The sequence below is a fragment of the Physcomitrium patens genome, chromosome 19 (genome assembly GCF_059467195.1).
Source record: "Physcomitrium patens ecotype Gransden chromosome 19, ASM5946719v1, whole genome shotgun sequence".
NCBI lineage: Eukaryota > Viridiplantae > Streptophyta > Bryopsida > Funariales > Funariaceae > Physcomitrium > Physcomitrium patens.
In genome coordinates this window covers 5,225,062-5,243,754 of record NC_143428.1, presented here as the reverse complement: position 1 = coordinate 5,243,754, position 18,693 = coordinate 5,225,062, and positions in this window count along the sequence as shown.

Genomic DNA, 18,693 nt, shown 5'->3' with positions numbered 1-18,693 from the left:
TGTGATAAGTTACTGGTTGGTTATTAGTAATCTTGAGAATTAGACTTATGGTTAGGTAGTTTAGTTGGTAACAATAGGTTTTTAGTGGAATAAATGGTTAAGAATTCAAAGGGTCATAACCTTTGGAATCCGTTGGCCGATGGATCATCTTTTTGGTAGGATAAATAGGTTGAAGAAAGAGAGATTAGAGCCAAACTATGAGAGTCATAAGCCAAGAGCTAGACTATGAGAGTCGTAAGCCAAGAGTCAGGCTATGAGAGTCGTAAGCTGAGGTAAGCTTAGTGCTACCTCTTTGTTTTCTTTGCTTTTATTATTTACTTATGAAGAATTGTGATTGAGAGAAGTATTGTTGAATTGATAGTCATAGAATAGATTAAATATTGAATCAAGATGGAAGTAGTAAGCCTTAGTGTTTTGTAATTTGATACTTAATTTCAAATAGCCAGAATACAGTCAATTGTGACACTAACAGATCCAATTCATATAACCAATATTTTCCCATGTTTGAACCTACGTCTATTAGTTCAATTGCTTTGGTATACTGAAGCTTGAACACAATGAGAACAACATTTTGGCATCGTTGTCAGAGAAATGACAACAATATGAAATGTTAGAAATTGATTGTATGGAAGATGGAATTATATGTTGAATGAAAATGTGAAAAGAACCAGTTTTAGGGTTACAAATATGTGAGTTATAATTCAAGGCAGTATTGATTTTGCCGAGAAGAATGAAAGATTATGAATGATAATCATGAAGGGGAGGATTATCAAAGAATTAATTGACAACCAAAAGAAAGACAGGAGCGATTACGCATAAGAAATATCCTACGGGAACGACAAAAAGGAATTGCAGGTCCAAGAAAAATCAAAAAAAGAAAAATTCAAATTCAAATAGTAAGGAGACTAGTGATAACACCAATGGCCGCAAGAGTGCCAGAAGTATCAATTGTGGTACAAATGGGAGCAGTAGGAGACCAAACTACAAGTGTGGCACCATTACCTACTTTTAGTGGTTGGTCGGGCTGTGATCTCGATCACCATATATTTCAATTCTTGACAGCCTGCGTGGCTAATAATGATAGAACTGAAGACATTTGGTTGAGATGATTGCCAACAACTTTAAAAGATAAAGCTTTTGAATGGTATATTCGACAACTAGTGGATAGATTTCTCAATTGAAAGGCTTTAAGGAATGCCTTCCTAATCCATTTTAGACCAATTGGATTTGAAGATCGGCTTCGAGAAAGTTTTATGAATAGTAGGATGTTTGCGAGGAAATTTGTAGAGTCCTATTATGGCCGGATCGTGGATATAATTTATAAATGGTCAAATAATCAAATGCCAAATGCGTTTATATTATCGATATTAATTAATGGTTTGCATCTACCAGAATTTAAAATGTTTGTAAAAGAGGCTCGACCAGCTACGGTAGAGGCATTGTTGGCATGAACAAAGGTGTGAGAAGAATGTCATTATGACCAATTCTTAACAATGGGGGCCACGATGATTCCAAGTTCAGGAAGCCAACAAATACAACCGAGAAATGTATCGATGGATAATTATCCACAAATAGCTGCCTCTAATGTGAAGAATGTTATGTTGCAACAACCAATTAATGCTACACCACTCCAAGCAATAGCGTCAATAACGATGACACCTTATTTTACATCGCCAATCTGTCAACAACCGGAGTTGTTCACAAATATAACTGTTAAAGATCTAAATGAAGCCTTGTTATTAAATCTAATAAAGAAGATAGAAGAATTGGTAGTGAATTGAGCTAAAGATAAGGAGAAACGACATAAGCGTTCTAATACGAGACCTAATGTATGATGTAATAATTGTAAGGGACAAGGTCATTTTGATACGGAATGTCCATCACCCGAACAAACGGTTGTTCAATGTACATTTTGTAGAGGAAAGCATCCTATCCAAAACTGTCGGTATTTACAAAGGCAACAACAATTCAATAATCAGACCATGATCCCACCGACTCAATGGGAAGCCAATCAAGTTCAAACAGGAAATATATATGGATAGAATGGAAATCGATCTAATTGATAAAATCAAATATTCAATAACTTTCAAAGTTCTAATTTTAATCAAAGGTCTGCATCAAATTTCCAAAACTACGGGAAGAAGCAACAGAGATATCAGTAATATGCTCCACTGGCGTCATCGAACCAAGTACCCTCTATACAAACGGTGTCGGGGTAGAGAGGTTTTGCCTCAAGAAAGCACTGGGCTTCTGGCTGTCATTAATTGCTAAATCAAGCTTAAAATAAGGAAACCCTAATTTTATATATATAAGTTCTCTTTTTGGGAAAATTACACCAAATACTTAAGTCTTAAATAACCAACAACACACAAAATATGGTAGAAGTACTCTAAAACCTTGTATATCCTTGTGTGGAAATTCTTCCGAACCTCAACACCTCATAACTCTTGATCCAACCGTCCAAATAAGATGAAAATATACATGAAGTACTGATATGTTGTTGTTAATTTGTACAACAAATTTCAACCGCAAATTCGTCGCGGATCTTGAGATATCTTCAAAACCCTAACAGTCGCTTCAAACCCTAATCTTTATATACCCGCGCGCAATTTTCTTCATATCTCACAAACCATAAGTTCAAATGCCACGAAACTTGTATAGATAGCTTTTTAACACAAATTTTTATATTCTTCCAAAGTTTGAGCCAAAATTTCGTTCAAAAACTCAAGTTATGGCTCCTAATACTACTTTGAACAAAACCGTTCACTTACTGCCTTTGATTTGAATGCGCTGTCTTTAACTCTCTATAACTCCTTCAAATAAATTCCAAATGCAAAATTTCCTTCACAAAAGATGTATGTCTTGAAGTTGCTCTTCTAGATGCACCTTCCGATCTCCAAAAGCTTCCGTAAGACTCCTCTTAAACTCAAAAGAGTAACAGTAGGTCTCAAATTGACACCTTAACTTCAAACGGCTATAACTTATTCACCCTAACTCCAAACCCTATAAAATTTGCACAAAAATTGTAGTCAAAATCCTAAACTTTACAACCATTACCTCCGATTTCCTAATGGCCTCTTTGAAGTCGCCGAAACCCTTATCAAGGTCGCGGGCAGCCTCCTAAAAGCCCATTGGGCATGGATTTCGACCAATGGGGATGAAGATCCTTATTTCTACCTTCATCCAACCATGCCTTGGTTTCATCCCTCCCAATTAACCTCCTATTAGTTTAAATCTTCATCTTTAGGCTTCTACCTTCTCCCAAGGCTTCATACTAAACATTTAGGTCCTATATATATATATATATATATATATTTAATGTCAAAATCAAAAGAAATAAAGAAACAAAGTAAAGTTTCTTATACCAACTCTTTTTAATTTAATCTACTAGCCACTCTAACACACATCTATATTTATCAACATATAATATGTTTTAACTAATTTTTACATAGTATAAGCATTTACAGTATGACAACGGGACAACCAGGATCATTTTCTAACCCTACATGGAACAAGCCTAGTAGATATATACCGGTGTCATGATGTAATACGATTAATAGATGAAAGAGTGTGGAGATTATTATAATTTAGGAGATCTTAGTTCAAAGTATTAGAAAAAATTATCTTAGAAATATAGTAAATAGTCTAAAGAGTAGAAAAATTAAAGGGTACCAATGCTGCCTTTTAGAAAGGTGACTTCTACTTACTTTGTAGTACCATAAGTAAGGCAAATCAAAGTAGATTGGAAAAATAAATGATATAGGCATCTTTAGAAGAAAGTTAAGAATAAATTCTAGAAAAAAATTACTTAGAAAAACGAGATATTGATATCTGGAGAGAGCCAGTTATGAACCAGGATCGAAATCAGATCCTAGAGCACAAAACCGAGTCTCGACGATGACAATGGGGTTTTTTTGGAGATCGGAGAATGAAGTTTGATAGGAGACTGAATAAGCTTTCTATAAGCATTGATTTTGGATGATTTGGAGTTGATATGACTTTGTAAGAGCTTTGCAAAGTCAAAGTTTGTTTCGGATGACTTGGGTTTTATGAAATAAAATAGGATTTACTTTTTAGGTGATTTCAAGAGTTTTGTAATAGATCTATAGATAAAATTATGTGGATTTATGGTTATAGTTGTTTTTAATATGTGTCATAAATTTGAGCTTGATCCAACGGTTGAATTGAGGAATATTGAGGTTTAAGTGGGTCAAGGTCTCAGAAAGTAGAATTTTAGGTCCAGTAGTGGTTTTTGAGAATTCTTACAATCTACTAGTTGGATTGGAGTAAAACTTACATGAGAGGATATAAGACTTCTTTTTCTATGCGTATGAGAATTTTGAGATCAATCGAAAGGTACAATGGAGAGATATTGGCTCTGGAAGATTGGCATTAAGATTGGAGAAGGAAGCTGGCTAATACCCGAGCTTATTTTTGAGGATATTGTCAATTTGAAAACTCCGATTTTTATCAATTTTTTTGTGCTTGTTAACTTATTTTTTAGAAGTGTGCAAAATTTTTGTTAAGATCAATGGTTTATTCATTAGTTATTGAGGTTTAAATCTATTATAAGAATTATTAAGGTTTAGTTTAGGGTTTGGTTAGGATTTGGTTTGGGATTTAGGATTTGGATTAGAGTTTGATTTAGAGTTTAGGGTTTGGTTTAGGATTTAGGATTTAGATTAGAGTTTGATTTAGAGTTTAGGATTTGAATTAGGGTTTGGTTTAGAGTTTAGGATTTTGATAGGGTTTGATTTAGGGTTTAGGGTTTGGATTAGAGTTTGGTTTAGAATTTAGAATTTGGATTAGGATTTGGTTAGGGATTAAGGTTTGATTAGGATTTGATTTAGGATTTAGGATTTAAGATTTGGATTAGGATTTGGTTTAGGATTTAGAATTTGGATAGGATTTAGTTTAGGATTTAGGGTTTGAATTAGGGTTTAATTTAGGATTTAGGATTTGGATTAGGATTTGGTTAGGAATTAAGGTTTGATTAGGATTTGGTTTAGGATTTAGGATTCGTCTAAGGTTTGATTAAGGTTGGATTAGGATTAGAATTTGGTTAGAATTTAAGGTTCTATTAGATTTTTGTTAGGGTTTGACTAACTTTTCTTTAATATTCTTTTATATTTCTTTAGGATTTTCTTGTGTTTCTTTTATAACTTCAATAATATTTAATTAAGCTTGCTTAATATTTGATTATGATTGTTAATATTTAATTGTAAATTCTCTATAATCCTATTAGATTGTTAGGACCTTTTGTTGCAATTTTCTTTTACCTTCTATAGCCAGGTGCTCGGTGCATTCTCAAGCAAGACTTCACGTATTACGACACCGATGGAGACACCGAATATGCCCGATGGGGGTGCAAGAAGACCACTTCCTTGTTTTTGTTGTAGACAAATTAGTCATTATGCTAGTGAATGTCCCAATTCTAGAGCCAATGACGATTATACGCCAGTATGTGCGAATTATAAGTAGTCAAGACATACTTATCAGCAATGTAATGCTCCGTTTAATTTCAATAATCAAGATCAACAGATCCAAAGCCAAGGAAACATGGAAGAAATAAATCAAGGTCCTCAAAATTCACTAGTTCATCGGGTAGAAGTAATCCAAGTTGTCCTTACAAGAAGTCAACAAAAGAAAAAAGGACTAATTCAACATTTGGGTGATCCTGAAGCAAAGAGCCAATTAGACCCAATTATGGGGACATCCAATCCAGGTCTTGACATGGGCTCTTTATTTAATATAAGACCTGAATCGATTGTGCATCCCAATGAGGTACCAATTATGGAGGCTTCGGTTGCATGTCGAGCTGTACCATTTTCTACACAGTTTCGAAAAACATCTTTTTCATTGAAAGATCATCTCAGAGGCGTGAATTCCAAGGAACCAATATTAGCCGAATTGAGAGAACAATCTTATCGATTGAAAGAAACGATTTTACAAGCTCCTTGAAATTCAGTTCCAGTAGCTTTACCAATTTTTAATATAGAAAAAATCAATTTATTTGCGTCGATGTCTAGGACTCAGAAGAAGAAATTGACATTGGAAATTACCACTAATATAGAACTATATGATATTCTAAAAGATTTAGGTACCATACAGTCTATTTGCAAACCACAACAACTCAATAGACTTTTCTATCACAAGTCATTCTATGCACACTAACATATCCATTCCTTACAGTAGAAAATTAGATTATATATATTTTTTAATGAATATTTTAGTCATATATCATATTCTTTAATAAAAGAAAAATAGACTAAATTAGATGGCAATACCAAGTTATGCCTTTGAGAGAACTCTTATGTTGCAGGACTTCTCAACTACTTCTATAAAATAGAATACATCACATTAGAATAATAAATACAATTGGTCCAAAAAAAGAAGTTTGAAAATACAATCTTCAAAAAACATCATGCAAAGTCATGAATATGGTTATATAGAGAGGCAACAATGAGTCACCTCCATTGCAATCTTAAAGATTGGACATGAAAAAAGATTATGATCATATAAAAATGTAAGTTCTTATATACAAATAAAAAGGGATATAGGTTAAAATTATTCAAGAAAACTCATAGAATAAGAGATCTTTGTAAACTAACAAGGTTGGATTACACTTCTTGACAAAGAAAAAGCTTCATCCAATAAGTATGGCATTCATGGCTCCCCTGCAAGATAATTGCAATGTAGTAGTTGCATATTGCACGAGGCCTATTTATTGGTGAATGTCACGTCAAAGCAAATAGTATGAGATAGTGTGGTCTTTATATTAAAAAAATATTTAAAATAATAAGATATGTCCTTAGATCTTGCCAATTTAAAGATAGTTCAATGCTCTCCAAATTTATTATTAATAAGAGTCTTAAAGTAATTAACAAATTATATAATTTGGGCTTTTGAATTGACCAAGAAAACAACATATTTTGATAATCAATTCTTAGAAATCTAGAAACTAAGTCAAAGTCAATATCAAGAGACTATAGGATCTACTTTGAGTAAACCTAATTTGGAATGTGTGGATATAAAAATACAAAGTACAAATCTCAAGTCAATTATTTTTTTGTGAATAAGATTCTATTTTATTTATGAAAAATTATAATCCAAATTAGAGCGGAAGTATGGCATAGCATTACTAGACATACTTGCTTATATGAAAAGTTTTAAAATCTGATTACATTATTTAACAAGGTCTTGATAGATTGTAGTATTTTTACAATTCTTAGCAATCTACCTAAGTGGAATTGGCTCCCTCTGCTAATCTTTTTTTTAATGTCACTAGCCAAGGAATTACATGAATAAAATATAATAACAAAATCAATCATCTTTGATAAGGCAACCATACTAGATTCAAATAGTTAGAGACTATCACTAGCCATTGATATTCTATTCAAGAAAATAAAAATAAAACTCAAGAATGTAGCTACCATCTTTCCTTCACAACTTGAAGCCTAGGTGTAAGAATCAATAATTCCTCAATTGGAGGTCCCATTGAAAGATATTGAACAAACATCAAAAAATGCATAAGTAAAAAAATAAATATTATACAACAAAAAATAAGCAAAACTAGTATAGGAATATACTTCCTCTTAAAAAATTTAGCACAATTTTGTTTATAATTATAATTTAAAAATATACATATCCTAATTTTTTTTAAATATATATATATATATATATATATATAAATATATATAAATAAATAAATATAAATAAATAAACTAACATCAAGACCTCTTTATTTACTCATAAATTAATTTATGAATTTTTCAAATTTAAATGATAATTAAAAGTCCTATAAAAAATTCAATTTAAAGTCTTAAAAATATAAAAATAAATAATATTAATAATAGTTAATACATATATATTATATTTATATATTTATTTTATAATTTATGTATTTAAAAATATATATTTATATTATTTATAAATAATATCAGAAATCCTATAAAATATTATTTTATATTTTATTAATTTTTATTTATATGAGATTATTATACAAATAATATTTCCTTCTTTAAATATTATATTATCAATATAATTTTATTATTCTTATGTAAAATTAATATTATTATATAAATATTTTAAAGACATATTGTATAACGATAGTTCAAAAGACCACTTAATTAAATATATATATATATATATATATATATATATATAATAACTTAGGGAGAGATAAATATATGGAATAAATAAGATGAGACAAAAACCTTCTCTCATTGGTTGCATGCTTCATTGTTTTCATTAAAAGTGAAGTAAAACTGAAATTTTGTCAAGGATATGAATCTTAGAGAATTAAAAGATCAATACACTCTTGCATCATTCAAAAAGATCGATGAATCATTCATTGATGGTATAATATTAAACTAGAATGGATATTTCCAAAGACAAGAAGATTAAAAAGTCTTGAAACAAGACTAAGGACTAGAAAGGTGTTGACAAGAGTAAAGAAAGCTTCACTCTTACCACCATATATACTATCTTAGAGCTATGCGGTGATGTTTTATAGGACCTCTAACACATGCTAACTTTACTAGACACATGTCTTAACTTGCAAGAAAAGTTTTTTATATGTGTGCTACATAGTTATCTTATTCCACAAACTATTGATATGTGTGATACATGACTAACTTATTGAATAAGTTTCTAATCATCTATAAATATATGTAAAGTCAAATATTCATCTATGAAGCTTCTAAAAAGCTTTTTCATAAGATAATATCAAATAAGTTTCTAATCATCTATAAATATATGTAAAGTCAAATATTCATCTATGAAGCTTCTAAAAAGCTTTTTCATAAGATAATATCAAATATATTTATATTTGTTATATGTATATATATATATATATATATATATATGTGATATTATCTCTCTTTTTAAAAATAATTTTCACAAGGAGTGGTTATCATCTTTGATAGATCTTCCTATTCTTTATCTTAATTTTGATAAATGTTTTTGATAAAAAGCATCAACCTTCTTTATTACATTTGCAAGATTCTTTGCAAGTACCTATGTATATTTATTAATATCAAATTTATACCAATGAATAAGATATTTCAATCTATTTTGGCTATTTCTTAAATCTAAAACTTCTTCTACCTCAAACTCTTCATTATTATCTATTACTATAAGAGGAGGTGGCATTTATCTTCTTTCTAAGACATTTATTATCTTATATGGCTTAAAAAGAGACATGTAGAATATAGGATGGATCTTTATAGACTCTAGCAGATATAATCATTAAACAATTAGATTGACTTGTTTATAAATAAAAAATGGTTTAAGCCTATAGTAATCTAACTTATCAAAAAAGTTGCTAGACTTAGTATTATGACAAAGTAATCATACTAAGTTACCAATGTAGAATTGAGGTTGTAATATAGCTCAACAAATATTAATATAGTCAATTATCTTATTAATAGTTGATGGTACACCTCAAATATTAGTCCAAAACTTAGTTTATATGCTTTGTTTATCTATTGATTTGAGGATGAAAAGTCAAAGATAGTTTTATATCGATTCTTAAAAACTTAAAAAGGATTTTTTAAAATCTTGATACAAATTGAGTCCTCCTATTCAATGTAATATCTTTGAACAATCTATGATAATAATATATGTTGTTAAGGAAAAGCTTATTTATTTCTTCACTTGTGATAGATTTTGTATGTCATACAAAATATGATATTTTGATAAAATAATCTATTATTACAAATATAAAATTATACCAACTTGAATCAAAAAGATCAATTAAAAAATCTATAGAAATAAAGAACCATGGTTGTTCCAAAATAGATAATAGCTAAAAAAGTTTATAAGGACAATGACAAGGAGTTTTTGATCTTCAACAAATGTCACATGATTATATAAAGTCTTTAATTACCTTCTATATTTGAAGCTACTAAAAATCTTTTAATATTAGCTTCAAAGTCTTGTTGTATCCAAAATATCCAGTTGTTGAAAAATTGTGACAAGCTTGGAGAGCATGTAATTATGCTTTGTCTTTTAGAATATATAATCTCTTTTTAAAATAGAGTAGATTATTCTTAAACTTGAATTTAGAAGAATCATAATACTTAATAGAATTATTTTTAATATCATAAAGAAGAAGATCAAAGGACATATTTGATTGAACTTACTTCAAAAAAGTTAAATCAACAATTAATATTGATTTTATTTCTTGAAGTTGAAAATACTCTAGTTTCAAAGAAATCATTCTTTATTGATCAAAAATTATGTTTCTTTCTTTTGGTGTAAGAGAAAAATATCTAATAAATATGTCTAACAAACCTTGTTATTTTTCAAGTCAATAAGTAATCTTGAGATTAAATTTTGATAAAAAAATGCTCCAATAAGCTTGGCAATAATTCATAATACATGTTGACATGAAGTACTTGAAGTTCTTGTGATCCATATATAAAGTGACTAGACTCAAAGTGTCTTTTAGATAATGATTCTATTCTAAAAATGAATCCATAATTATAAAAAATCCTTTGTTGTAGATGTCATAATTAATATTAGTTACTAAATTATTTTTAGAATAAAAAACTATTAAATGGAGCTTATCAATTACTTTCATTTGTGATAATACAACATCCATAACAAAGTCTAATGCATTTATTTCTATAAAAAATTCCTTAGATGATAAATAAAATTATTAATTTTAAAAAATAGTTTCATATATAATATTTTTAAAAGACAACAAAAAATTATCTATTATTTCTATATGTACAAGTTTGATTTTCTTAATTAAATATATTTCTTATTTTTTGACAAAGTCTTTGTCTACAAAACAAGCTAAGGTTCTTGAATCTAACAAATCTAAGACTTTGTGATTTTTCAATCCTAAACAAACTTCTATTATGAAATAAGATGAAGGATTGGAAGAAAAAATATGACCTTTACTAGATATTACACAAGATTCTAGCCACACTATCTTTAATGTAGCTGAAAAAACTTTTTTTCTAGCACATTATCTTCTTTGGAAACCATACTCTTCATTTTTGTGATTGAATTGTTTTTTTAAATAATATTGAGTAATGTGCTTGGATTCTCTATAATATAGGTACAAATTTGTTTGACAACAAGTATTTTTTTGCTTAGTGAGAAGTTTAAAATGCATCGTGTCAATTTGTATAGACTCTAGCTTAGATAAGTAAGCTTCCAAAAACTTGGAAGTTGTTACCATAGCTTAATTTGTACATCTTCAACCAAATCTTTGTTCTTATTAACTTTCAAAGAATCAATTATTGCATGTAATGGCTTGAATAATAAATTACTTCAATGAATCTATTTTTGGTATTATTAATAATAAATCTTTGATAATATCTTTCAATCCATATTAAAATTTATTAATAAGGATTTATCATTTTAATCTATTTTTTAAGCAAGATTTTAGAATTTAGCAACATATGTAGTGGCTGAAAATGATCTTTATTGTAGAAATATGAGCTTGGTCTCTACTATCCTTTCTTGATCACTTTTTTCAAATGTAGCCATAAATATTTCTGAAAATGAATCCAAATTATAGAATAATTATAAATATTTTTCTATCAAATGTAGAAATAAAAAAAAAAAAAAAAAAACACTTCCAAAAAAAAGTGCTCCTATAAATTTGACTTATGTAAATCCATCAAGATATTGAAAAAGATGCTATCTTAAATAGAGCTTTACTTGTTGTAAAAATCCTAAAAACTTTGAATTTATTCCATCAAAATTCTTTGATAAACTTATCCTTATCTCTCTTATACTTATAGTAATAAGATTCCTTGAATTCAATTATGAACTTAATCTACTTGCTTCTCTTTCTTGCACAACTTCTTGGCATAGACTTTGAACTTCATTATTGATTTTTTTTATAGGAATAGGAATAATACCTCCATGATTTATATTTTAAATATATGATATTTTTACCTTAAGAGTATTGATAAGCTCATGAAGATCTATAATAGTTATAAATCTATTATTACTTCTACCACAAATGATATTTATAATTTTTTCTTCCATTAATAATTCAAATAAATTCAAAAGATCAAATTAAAGGAAGGTAATTTTTAACCTCTAATATTAAATAAAAATTTCGACAAAGAAAGGTAATTTACTCTCTTTAAGGAAAAATATCAGTATTAGAAAATTAAGCTATTAGTTTAAAGATAGATGGTCCACAACCTTCAAAAACAAAATGATTGAAGTGGAATAATTTACTTACTTTTAGAAAAAAAAATAACAATGAGTTAGGATTCTTATCAAATTATCAAAGACATGAATCTTAAAAAATTAAAAGATTAAGATACTTTTATGTCAATCAAAAAGTTTAAAGAATCACTCAATGATGATATAATATAAAATTAGAATGACTATTGTCAAAGACAAGAAGACTAAAAATCTTGAAATAAGATTAAAGACTAAAAAGATATTGACAATAGTGAAGAAAGCTTCACTCTTACCTCCATATATACTATCTAATTAGGAGTTATATAGCAATATTTTTTAGAACTTCTAACTCATATTGACTTTGCAAGATGCATGTTTTAACTTACAAGGAAAGTTTCTTATATGTCCACCATATTGTTAACTTATATCACAAGCTACTAACACTTGCAATATATGGTTAGCTTGTTGGCTGAATTTCTAATCTATCAATCATCTACAAACATGTATAAAGTCAAATATGCATCTATGAAGCTTTTAAGAGATATGCCATAAGATAATATCAATTTTATTTATATTTATCTTTTATCTAATACTTCTTATTTATATAAATATATATATATATATATATATATATCCATGATAAGTTCACAAGGCCATAATAAAACCACATTAACATTGATTATATTAATAGATTATATGATATCAAAAATAATTCAAGTTCAAAGCACAATTGGCTAAAGTTTTATCCTAAAATTAATAAATTTATGTTATTGATTCAAAGAGGATAATATGAGAGTATACTCTAAGGAGAGTGTAAAAACAAAATGCAGAAGAAGAGGTTAGGGAGCAATAAGAGGCCTTCATTTCTAGCCCAATCTACAATAAACCACTCTTAGGAAATAAAATTTTATATAAGAAACTTTAATCTATGATAGAATAAGTTCAAGGACTATGATAGAATGATTTGGTAGAATAGTAAGCGACATTGTTAGTAAAACAAAAGTAAGAGGTAGAATGAGAAGAAGCTTAATAAGAGCTAAACCAAGTAGGCATGCAAGTTGGTGATGGAAGGTAAGAAAATAAGAAGGTGTGAATATATTAAGTAACAGTGTGGATATCTTAGATTATAGAAGATATATTATTACATTTTTAAAGTGGACATCAAAATAAAGAATTAAAAGATCATAAGTCTTCAATTTGTACAAAATAAAAGATTCAAAGAATACTTGCTAATTACTAACAGTATTGCAAGAATACAATAAGTGATTTAAGGAAGATAGACATAACTCAATATACAAAAGTTTCACAAAGATTTTCAAATTGATGAGATGTTAGTATAGAGAATCAAAGACATGGAATGTAATTTAAAAATGAATGAATGAGTATAATCTACCAATGATCTTTTTTTCTTTAGATCTTAAGATTATAAATCACTAGAATATAAATGATGCAAAAACTATACTATTTGGTGTCATAGCTATGTTTTCTATCTTTTAGCTAAACAATAAATCAATTTTTTTAATTTATCACTTATTATACTAAAGTTGTATTATGATATTAAAAATTGATATAATTTTAAAATTAATTTTAGCTTTAAAAAGTTAAAAAATTAATATAATTAATTATAAAAGTTAATTTTTATTAGATTTTTTTAATAATAATATAAATATAATCTATTTGAAATAAAAATCTCAAATGTAGATAAAATAATTGTGCTCAAGACTTCAAAACTAATTGTGGCTTTAAGATCATGGATGCATTAATGTAGAATGCCAATGCAAGGACTATTTCTACAATGGTTAGATCTTTAAGTGCCCCTCAAAGAGATCCATGAATGTCAAGCAAGCCATCTTGATAGTTTTTTGTAGATCAACCATGTACAATTTTTAATTTGGCTTTAATTCCAAAATCAAATAGAATTGCATTATGGAAACCTCCTATACATTGTTGTAGCTAAAGCTGGTGGTGAAATTGGCAATTGTTACCAACTCTTCCTTCAAATGTCACCATTTTCTAAAAACAAGTTTTACCAATAAAAGCCATGTTTTGTCAATAAAAGCCATTATATCTAAATAGCCATTGTGAAAATTTATAAGCATTGTTAAAGAGGATGATACTAGTCGTCATTCCACTCAGCTCCTATATTAGGTGTCAATTGTCACTCATTATGCTACATCTACCATGCTTAAAATTCCATCCACAAGCACACATAGCAAAGTAATGGGATATGACATACAGATGATATTACTAGATTGTTGGTGTTGTGGGCAAAGACTTGTCACCCAAGGAGTTCAGTAGCGGGGAGTCTCCTGATTTCATCATCACTCTCCAAGCTTCCCTTATTAGAACAAATTCTAATTTTTTCACTCTCTCCCTATTTTCAACCTTGAAGAAAAGTTTGCCGTCTGACAACTTCTACATCCTCAGTCCGCCACAATCGTAATCCTAGAGTCAATGTCCTCAGCATTTGAGCTTCCCAAACTACACTTGTGACTTAGACACAACCCTCAATAAACACTGGCTCTCTTTGTAGCATCTTTGCAATCACCAATCCAAGTTCCCACCTGGCAATTGAAAAAACAAATCAAACTGTTCAATAATCACTGTCTAGGATCAACAAGCATCATGATGCCGTGTCTTCAATCCCACTCACGTCACTCAACTCAACTTCTCTGACAATACTAGAGACAACCACATCACCGCATACCCTTCCTCCATGACTCCCAATGAAAGGATGGATCCTATCAGTCAATGTCTATCCACTGGTGCGCCACAAAGTCATCGTTGCAATGCTTTGCTAGCCCCTTTCGTAGCTGAAAGTTCCATTTTGTTTGGAGTCAGGCTTTCCATGACAACTGCACGGGTTTCGCTAGTATATATATATGTATAAATACACTCAAGGAGGGAATTACTAACAGGTCTCATTGTTTATACTCTAATCAAGGATGCATCAGCGCATCGATTGGCTTGGATAATGTAGTCAAGCTTGCAAATTAATCCTCGTTTGCAAAATACAAGCGATGTGAACCAATCTCGTGAATGCTGGCGTAGTAAAGAGAGAGATATAATAAGAAAAATAAAAATAAAAATAAAAAAACAAAAAAAAATTGAAACAGATTCCTGCGATTAGTCTTCTTTAGTATCCCTTGAGAGGCGATGGATCCAAACTTCTGCAGTGCATTCGATCGGCACATTGAGGAGAGCTTCAGAGGAAGAGGTCACGTGAATTGATATGGAGCTTCGATCAAATGCAATGATGAAAGGAGGGCAAAGTGGGACGATTGATTGATATAAGTTCTGATAAACAACCCATCGATCAGCAATGTTGAAGTGCACGGACTTTAATCCGCGGGGGTCGAGGAAGTCTGAAATTACTCATAAGTATCTTCGGAAAACTCTAAACGTCTCAAACGCATCGTGATCTTCGATGTGTGGTTTGGGAAGCGACGTTGTTGGTAGTGGACATGGATACGATTTCCTGACGGAGTAGTCGGTTCCTGGCTTTTCGCTGTGGAGGCAGCTGAATTTGTTTATGCTTGGGAGGTATGACCCAGTTGGGTCTGCACAGCTGGGGGTAGATTGTGTAGTCAAGCTCCTTATTGTTTTTTTTATTTTTTTATTTTTTATTTTTATTTTGCTAACAACCCTCATTCGTGTTCTATAACAAAGTTTGCATCTGCGCATCGATTTGCATAGATACTGTCGCCGAGCTTGGTGATTATACCTCCTTATCAAAAGCGCAGCGTCGTGAAGTAGACTCGATAATACTGACGTTGTAAAGAGAGAAAATTTACACAAACATTAGAACATTCAATTGTTTTTTGTACTTTTAAGATTATTCCCTACCAATTCTTACTATTATTTCATCTTTTAAAAAATAAATACATGTAATTTTTAATAAATTTAAATTTTTTGTTTTGATACATCTTTAGAATTTGAATAGAATTGCAATGTAGTAATAGCATATTATTTATTTTCAATTTCAAGAGTAGGATGCTAAATCAATTTAGTTTTAATTCAAATTTGACAATTCATTTATTCTTAAAGATTCATATATTTCACAATATATTCTAGATAAGAAAAATATCATATATATATATATATATATATATATATATCTTGAATATGCTAAAATATCATGAATATCCTTACATTCTTGATAATAGCAAATTTATCCTTAGTATTTTTTATAATAATAAATGTATCCTTAAATATGATAAGGTATTATCAATCTAACAAAGATCCAATAAATCTTATGGATTCTATTATTTTTTTTTGTCTTCATATGATATAAGATGAAGAGGATTGGAATAATTTTAGGTAGAGGGATTTTTTGAAAGTCACAAAAAGAGGTTCAATTCCATAGAAATAGAAATGTTTTAAGTTCACAAAGCATTTCTTCTTCAATAAGCCATGTTGTTCTGCAACAATAAACACCCCAAAAGAAAGTCTCAATATTGCTATGGCTATAAAAAACCTGTAAGTATGTATACAAAAGAAAGAAGTAATAGTATTAAACATCCTTGTGGCAAAAATTTATCTATGTAGCTTAGAGAAATACCTACAAATATCATATATGACAATGATGTTATTGTTTTTGACCTCCTAGAGAAAAATGATTGTGGAATATGAGACTAGTCTTAAATCCACAAGTATAGTGGTAAGATTTTTTTGAATTTAATAGGATTGATATGTATACTTCCAGAAACAAAGTTTATTCAAGGCATTGACGTAAACAACTTACTGACAAAGCAACATCCTCTAGTATAGTCAATCTCATCTTTAGATTCAAATGCTAATACATTGCTACTTATAATTGGCAAAGATATATACGACAATGACTTAAGAAGATATTATGTAGAGATGGGAATGCCTTAAGAGCCATTAACATATGACTTTGTTCATAATCAATTTTTTTTGCAATATTAGAATCCACAAAATAGATTCTAAGCATTTCCATCTATTTAACAATGCATCTACTTAGCTCTTTCAAATAAGAATAAGGTAAAAATTTAAGGTGTGGATTCTTCCTACTCTTAATAAAATGGAGCTTTGGGATACATACATATACATACCTTGAAACTTAAAACAAACAACTTGCAACAGAGATTTCAAAGCCAAGTGCCCTTATCTAAATGGTGCTAATAGAGGGATTACAAATTTATTCATTTCTAAAAAGACAAAAATTTATTGTTTGCAATACATCTAGATTTTGGAAAGCATGCAAATCAAAAGATGCAAGCATCACAACAAAGAAAGCATCACCTTAACCAAACACAAGGATACTTATTATATTCAAGGGTATTGCTATTATCAAGAATGCAGGGATATTCTTGATATGTTAGCATGCTTGAGGGGTATATATGATATATTTCCTTTTAGATAATCTCCTGAGTGAATCCTAGCATAAGAATCAACATTCACTTGCTATTATCCTTTCAAATGTTGTTAAAATAGGTACATCTTCAAGGAAGATGCTGAAAATACGAAAATAAAATAAGGTCAACACTCATGTTTAATTCAGACTGGAACAACTTTCATTATTATCACACTCCATTCTTTTTCTCAATAACCAGTACTCTGTACAAATGCTGTAAATTGTGCATGATATTAAGTGGAGTGGATAGCATTCTTTATCTAGGATATTGTGCATAGAAGATTTCAAAACATGTTCTAATAGTTTGAGATCTCCACATTGATTTTGACATGAATTTCCACATGTCGAAGAATGTATGTGACTTGTTCACGTGCATTCGGGGACTCCGGACCTCCTCCACTACGGCAATGATGAAGCTGCCAGAACTCAAAGGGAAGTTTGGGGAAGGCATGGAAAGAAGCTCCGCTAGGGATGAAGGCGATTGCAAAAATGAGGTCGATTAGATACGAGACATCGACGACAGATGCGAAAACTCGTGGTGTTGTTGATGCAGCAGCTGGTCGTAACTGCAAAGCTGTTTCTGATCGCTTGCCTAGCTAACGTCGATGCTCAGTGACCGAAAGCTGGTGATTGGTGATGAGCACTCAAACCTTTCAAGAATAGAGTTTTGCATGCTATAGTCTTAGGTGGAGGGATTATTCTTGTAAGCACTCGCGTTCTGGTGTGCAGCGATTCTTTTGGTAGAGTAATTGTCTGTAGACGCTCGAATTATTTACACAAGACGTGATGTCCGAATCGGAGGAGAGCCGAGATTCAAGAGTTGCACTCATGTTCGACCTGAAGGTCTTCATAAATAGAGAAACTAAATTGTCACAAGGTTTACAACAAATCTCTTGTGGTGAGCCATTGCATGGCCACGCTTGCCCATGTTGGGTGCGTCATCACAATTGAGCATGTGTTTGCTTGTGAAACTGTCTACAACAAAGATGGCAATTAGAAAGACGAGAAAAAAGAACAAGAAAAAGACAAAGAGACAAGGAATTGAGCATGCAAGGAAGAGTAAGTGAGTTTATCTTAAAATAGAGTCTTTTTAATGGAGATGAGAAGGGAGTTACCCAGCCAATCTAATCTTGCAGATATTTAACACAATGATATTC